Source organism: Pseudophryne corroboree, chromosome 7 (genome assembly GCF_028390025.1).
Source record: "Pseudophryne corroboree isolate aPseCor3 chromosome 7, aPseCor3.hap2, whole genome shotgun sequence".
Classification (NCBI taxonomy): domain Eukaryota; kingdom Metazoa; phylum Chordata; class Amphibia; order Anura; family Myobatrachidae; genus Pseudophryne; species Pseudophryne corroboree.
In genome coordinates, this window is record NC_086450.1 from 150,966,126 (window position 1) to 150,972,545 (window position 6,420).

At 35.3% G+C, this 6,420-nt stretch overlaps 1 pseudogene; it reads left to right on the forward strand.

Moving 5' to 3' along the window:
* Positions 1–5,666: 5,666 nt before the first annotated feature.
* LOC134946125 (5S ribosomal RNA) lies at positions 5,667–5,785 on the forward strand (annotated as a pseudogene).
* Positions 5,786–6,420: the final 635 nt, after the last annotated feature.

The window sequence follows — 6,420 nt, forward strand, 5'->3', positions numbered from 1 at the left end:
GAGATTGGGCATTTCCAGTGTGGTTTGACTGTATTTACCTCATACACAACAGATGATGCCAAAATATTTTTTGTTATAATTACATACGTGATTATTTCAGAATCATTGAAAATGGTGAAAGAGAAGAAGAAACGGTGAAATAAGAACTAGAGATTTTTCTGGAACGACACCTTCACTAAAAGGGAGTGATCTCATAGCTCTTGTTGAGGCCAAGGGGGTCCATAGTTTGTAGGTGAAAGATCCAAAACATCTCTCGCTGCGACAGTTTCTTTGCCAGGTCTACCCCTCTTTCTCCCAATTTGACCAGTTCTATGGCTTTGAAGGTTAATTCTTCTGGATTTGAATTGTGTTTCTCAGTGAAGTGTCTTGAAATGGTGTGACTGTCTACTTTGTTCTTGATGTTCCTGATATGTTCTTGTATCCTAAGTTTCAGTTGTCTCTTTGTCTTGCCTACATACTATTTTCCACAGGTGCATTCTAACAAGTAAATCACAGATGAATTGTTACAGTTGATAAAGTCTTTCATTTTGTACTCTTTAAGGTTTCCAACATCGCTGAAACTTTTGCGGTTTGGGTGGAGAAATTTACAAACATTACACTGGCCACATTTATAGGATCCCACACACTTTGACATCATTTGGGTATCACCTGTTCCATTTTTGAGCATACTTGGTGCCAGTAAGTCTTTAAGATTTTTTGATTTCTTATAGATTATTTCTGGACGTGACGGGAGTATCTCCTTTAAAACTGGATCCATTAAAAGAATTCCCCAGTGGGTCCTGAGTGATTTCTGTATAAGATCTTCATGGCGGTTGTTAGTAGTGATGAATGCTGTTGAATCTTTCTTTTTATTTTTGACCTTGCATTCAAGTAGATCCTCCCTGTTCAGATCCTAAGTTCTTGTGATGGCCTTCTGTAGAATTTCAGGTGGATACTCTTTTTCTTCAAATCTTCCCTTGTAGACCTCTAGTTGTACTTCACATTCTTACCAATCGCTACAGTTTCTTCTTAATTTGTTGAAATAGAAGTAAGGTATGTTACTTTTCCACTTCTTGAGATGGTTACTTTTAAAATGAAGATAACTATTTTGATCGACTTCTTTGATAAAGTTCTTGGTCCTAACTTTTCTTTCTGTTCCTGTTAATATCAGATCTAAAAACTTGATTGATACCCCATTGATGTTGGAGGTAAAGGAGATGTTCATATCATTGTAACTAAGGTATAAAAATAATTGATTAAAAAGATCCAGAGTCCCATCCCATATAAGTAAAATATCGTCGATATATCTCTTTAAAAAATTATATAATCTTTAAAACGATGTTGACTGTAAATAAAGGAATTCTCCCAACAGCACATAAAAAGATTAGCAAAACTTGGTGCGAATATAGTACCCATAGCTGTTCCGCAGCACTGTAGGTAAAAATGATCTAAAAATTAAAAATAGTTATGACTCAGTATAAAAAGCATGATGTCACAGATAAAATCTTTGTGTTGGGTTGTGAGTGATGGATCATTGTCCAGAAAGCTTCTGCAGGCTGAGATTCCTTTTAGATGTTCGATATACGTATATAACGATTGTACATCAATGGTGACCCAGAGATAATTATCATCCCATTTCTGATCCTTCATCAGATTAAGTACTGTCGTAGTATCTTTGAGGTAAGATGGTAAGTCCTTCACATATTTATTTAAGAAAATATCGACATATTCCGACAGGTTGGATGTAAGTGAGTCAATGTCTGCTATTATCAGTCGGACAGGTGGATTGGAAAGGGACTTATGTATCTTTGGTAAGAAATAAAATATAGGGGTGATGGGGTCGGCTCTCATTAAATACTGATATTCCTCTTTTGTAATAAGTTCTGTCCGAAGCCCTCGAAGGAGTAATGTTCTCAACTCCTCTATATATTGGTCTTTAGGATCGTTAGGTAAAATTGAATATGATTTCTTGTCTCCTAGGAGTCTCTCGGCTTCCTCAATGTACCGATTCTGATCCATGATCACCAACCACCCCCCACCCCCCCTTTATCAGCCGGTTCTAAAACCATTTCCTTGTTCTTCTGTAGTCTTTTTAATGCTTCACTCTCCCGATTGCTTAGGTTCTTTTCTTTCACTGGTTTGATGTCATTCTCACATAGGTCTTTCTTCACCAAATCATAGAAAATGCTAAAATTGCTGCTCTTTGATTCTAGAGGGTAGTATTTTGATACTGGTTTTAATCCAGACTTAGAGCGACTTTCATAGTTAGAAATAATGGCATCTTCTTTTCTTGAGCAGTGTTTTTTTAAAGTTAATTTCCTCACGAATTTGTTAAGATCTATGAATGTGCTGAATTTATTGAGGCCTTCCGTAGGTGCAAAGGATAGGCCATTACTCAAAATTGATACTACCGGTTTTGTTAAATTATGCTTTGATAGATTAAAGATCCCTTTTGTGGCCGGATCTATTGTTGGAGTGTCCTTATTTTCTGTTCTCTGCCTCCTGCCGCCCTGTTTGCCTCTTCTTCTAGATATTGCCTTTTGAGAGGTGTTGCGTGTCGTATGTCCTCCTTCAGATGGTATTTTGTGATTTCTTTTGGACAGGTGCCTGTTTCCAAAGATAAAAAAATGGTTGGTGTCTGATCCTAACCTTTGTAAAGCTGTAAATCTATTGCTTGTTCTCGGATGTGAAGTTGCAGGTGTGTTGTTGGTCGTGTTCCTTGGTGTTCTTCCCTTGTTGGGTACAAGGGTCCAATGTGATTTCTCATTCCTTCGTGGATCCTATTCTTGTGTTCTGATTCTACTCCAAGTCTTTCTTTCCCTTTGATGACCACATTTTCTATGTGTTCCACTTTTTTGTTCAAAACTTTCTCATTAATAATGTAATCTTCTTTGTCTTTGAAAGACTCCAATTCAGTCTCTTTGTTCTTGATTTCACTTTCTATTTCCAAAAAAGATCCCCTTTTTTTAATGACGAGTAATTTCATCAAATCAATGGAACATGTATTAGTGTCTTGTCCCATTTTTCTAGGAATTCAGGATTCATATTTCCAAGTGTGGGCTGTTTCAACAGTCTTAAGCCCCTAGGGACCCTGTTGACTGAAATGTAATGTTCTAGTCCTTTAATGTCCCACCAAATTTTAAGCTCCTTGGTTAGGAGTCTCTCCATTCCCCAAAATAGTTCATCTAGGTCACACTTAATATGTTCAGTTGTATTTGTTGTGTTTCCATTAAAAACTTTCTTGCATAAATCATTCCTTCTAATGTTGCGGTCATTACTCCTAAGCATGTTAGCTACAATGTTGGAGTTTTTTGTCACCAAGCCGCCGTGCAAAGTAAACCAAAAATTAACGTAAAAGCAAAGAAATGCTGCACCACTTGTGAGGCTATAACTCCAAAACTGTATAGAATCACACTCCCAATTATCTGTGCGTCAGTTGCCCCCTAAGAAAACAGCAATGGTGCATTGCTGCAAATAGAAAATAGGAATACCAGATAGGGGTTCTAGCGACCAGTGGTGTGGTGTTATCAAATTTCTACCAGGTCTATCAATACACTGGAGTATATAAATTAAATAAAAATATTTTATTTTAATTTTACTGTACTGTATAAAAATATAGCAAGAAAAGTTTTTTTTATAAAAGAGTATACATGTAAATAGGAATAAAAAAATACAATAATTAAAAGTGTGCAATATGATATAGGGGAATTCTATTAAAATGCAATTTTGCAAGGTAATCTAAAAAATTCCAAGTACAAAAAATAAAGCTAAAAAGTCTTAACTGATTTAGCAGGAGGTCTCTAGGAAAAGACCCAATGCATTTCATCTCTCAGACTTCTTCAAAGGGTAGTGACATACTGAGACAGGGCTCCTATAAATACTCCCCATTATTGTGTAATTAGTCATGACCTCATATCCTGTTTGGGTGGGTATCTTAGTATCCACTATTGTAATGCTTTCCATGTCTGTGATTGTGTTTTGATAAAGAATTGATAAAGAATTCACTAATGGATATGTCAATATTTTCTTAAATAAATATGTGAAGGACTTACCATCTTACCTAAAAGATACCATGACAGTACTTAATCTGATGAAGGATCAGAAATGGGATGATAATTATCTCTGGGTCACCATTGACATACAATCGTTATATACGTGTATCGAACAGCTAAAAGGAATCTCAGCCTGCAGAAGCTTTCTGGACAATGATCCATCACTCACAACCCAACACAAAGATTTTATCTGTGACATCATGTTTTTTATCCTGAGTCATAACTATTTTACATTTTTAGATCATTTTTACCTACAGTGCTGCGGAACAGCTATGGGCACTATATTCGCACCAAGTTTTGCTAATCTTTTTATGGGTTGTTGGGAGAATTCCTTTATTTACAGTCAACATCGTTTTAAAGATCATATCATTTTTTATAAGAGATATATCAACGATATTTTACTTATATGGGATGGGACTCTGGATCTTTTTATTCAATTCTTTTTATACCTTAGTAACAACGATATGAACCTCTCCTTTACCTCCAACATCAATGGGGTATCAATCAAGTTTTTAGATCTGATATTAACAGGAACAGAAAGAAAAGTTTGGACCAAGAACTTTATCAAAGAAGTTGATCGAAATAGTTATCTTAATTTTAAAAGTAACCATCTCAAGAAGTGGAAAAGTAACATACCTTACTCCCATTTCCACAAATTACGAAGAAACTGTAGCGACTGGAAAGAATGTGAAGTACAACTAGAGGTCTACAAGGGAAGATTTGAAGAAAAAGAGTATCCACCTGAAATTCTACAGAAGGCCATTACAAGAACATAGGATCTGAACAGGGAGGATCTACTTGAATACAAGGTCAAAAATAAAAAGAAAGATTCAACAGCATTCGTCACTACTTACAACCACCATGAAGATCTAATACAGAAATCACTCAGGACCCACTGGGGAATTCTTTTAATGGATCCAGTTTTAAAGGAGATACTCCTGTCACGTCCAGAAATAATCTATAAGAAATCAAAAAATCTTAAAGACTTACTGCACCAAGTATGCTCAAAAATGGAACAGGTGATACCCAAATGTTGCCAAAGTGTGTGGGATCCTACAAATGTGGCTGGTGTAATGTTTGTAAATTTCTCCACCCAAACTGCAAAAGTTTCAGCGATGTTGGAAACCTTAAAGAGTACAAAATTAAAGACTTTATCAACTGTAACAATTCATCTGTGATCTACTTGTTAGAATGCACCTGTGTAAAAAAGTATGTAGGCAAGACAAAGAGACAACTGAAACTTAGGATACAAGAACATATCAGGAACATCAAGAACAAAGTAGACAGTCACACCATTTCAAGACACTTCACTGAGAAACACAATTCAAATCCAGAAGATTTAACCTTCAAACCCATAGAACTGGTCAAATTAGGAGAAAGAGGGGGAGACCTGGCAAAGAAACTGTCGCAGCGAGAGATGTTTTGGATCTTTCACCTACAAACCATGCACCCCCTTGGCCTCAACGAGAGCTATGACATCGCTCCCTTTTTGTGAAGGTGTCGTTCCAGAAAAATCTCTAGTTCTTTTTTCACCGTTTCTTCTTCTCTTTCACCATTTTCACTGTTTCTGAAAGAATCACGTATGTAATAAATAATAATAAAAAATATTTTGGCATCATCTGTTGTGTATGAGGTAAATACAGTCAAACCACACTGGAAATGCCCAATCTCAGCTGATCTTGGAAGCTAAGCAGTGTTGGGCCTGACCAGTAACAAAAGGGGCGACCCATTGGGAAGATTGGGTACTGTACTTAAAAACTAAGCGACTCCTGAAAGCATAGTGTGTATATACAGAGCTAAAAAGATAACAGAACCCATTGCACTCACTTGTAGACTTATGGACATAGTTAGAAATCTTCACGTACACATCTAATAATCATGGTAGTATAATGAATATTAGTAGTAAATCACATAATAATCACGATAAATAATAAATATTAATAGTGTATCACTTAATTATAGCAAGAGTATGACACTTGGTTACTCTTAAATATAATGGACACTTCTATTAATATCACTTTGAATATAGATGCACATAGTAGAATAATAAGCACACCACCCCTTTTTCCTCCTTATTATTTATTCCTCCTTATTTCCTCCTTATTAATTCTCTATTTATTATTTATTATTATTTTATATATTATATATCATATATTTTATATATTTTTATTATTTTTTCCTCCATATTAATTATGTTTGCAATCCGGAAAATAAATAAATAATAAACCTAATATGTACCCAGTTATAACTAATAAATAAACTATAAAGATAAACATATGTAACGTATATAGACTAGTATTGATCCTAAAATATGAATTACAATAGAATGACACGACTTATGTGTGTTTTTTAAATTTGCACTGTGTTTGCCTCCTTTATGTATTGTGAC